Genomic DNA, 868 nt, shown 5'->3' on the forward strand with positions numbered 1-868 from the left:
CTCCAAGGCCCACTTTCTTCCCTTGTATGACCATGCAGGGGTCAGACCAGGGAGAGTAGGAAACCTATCAACAACATCCACCTATTTCTTAGTGAATTCAAGCTGGGCCTCGTTTTTACCACTTTTCTAAAGATTCACAAAGCATTTGCTTAATTATCCGTTCCAGAATTTTGCCAAGGAAAAATGTGCTCACGGGCTTACAGTTTCTTTTTTCAGAAAATGAGGGGAATTCCCTGGTGGTCCAGTGGTTAGGACTCTGCATTCTCACTGTAGAGGGCCCAGGTTCAATCCCTGGTCGGGGAACTAAGATCCCACAAGCTGCATGGTGCGGCCAAAAAATAATAATAATAATTCCCTCTTTCCCATGCAGGTCCTACCCTTTCCAATTTGAGGATAGTTCTCAGTGATGGAAAATGAAAGCAAAGTAGGAGCTGATGAACTCTGCTTTTTCCTCTGTCATCTGTTATCATTACAACTTCTATTCCTTGTTCTTCTTGCTCAGAACATCAGTTTTCCTAACACTGCCTTTATGTATTAGTGCTGTTAAACACTATTATTACAAGTTAGTATTTTGGGATTAATTTATTAAAATACATCATAGGCAGCTTAGTACAAAACCTTGCTTTTAAAAATATTTTACCTATTTCAAAGCATTTTTATAGCTGTTCTTTTATGAAATAATAACTATATTCTATTTATAACATTTTCTCTAAAATGTAGAGTATCAGACAGCAATTTAACAACTTTATTGTTAAAATGGAGGCCTTTTTTTCCCAGCTTTATTGAGATATAATTGACATAGAACTCTGTATAAGTTTAAGGTGTACAAGCCTGATGATTTGATACATTTATATATTGCAAAATGATA

General features: G+C 36.3%; 1 non-coding gene across 1 annotated transcript; it reads left to right on the forward strand.

Annotated features, from left to right (window-relative positions):
• The first annotated feature begins 230 nt into the window (after positions 1-230).
• On the forward strand, positions 231-303 carry TRNAE-CUC. Its single transcript has one exon. It is a non-coding gene; the product is annotated as a tRNA-Glu (tRNA).
• Positions 304-868: the final 565 nt, after the last annotated feature.

The sequence above is a fragment of the Phocoena sinus genome, chromosome 5 (assembly GCF_008692025.1).
Source record: "Phocoena sinus isolate mPhoSin1 chromosome 5, mPhoSin1.pri, whole genome shotgun sequence".
Lineage (NCBI taxonomy): Eukaryota > Metazoa > Chordata > Mammalia > Artiodactyla > Phocoenidae > Phocoena > Phocoena sinus.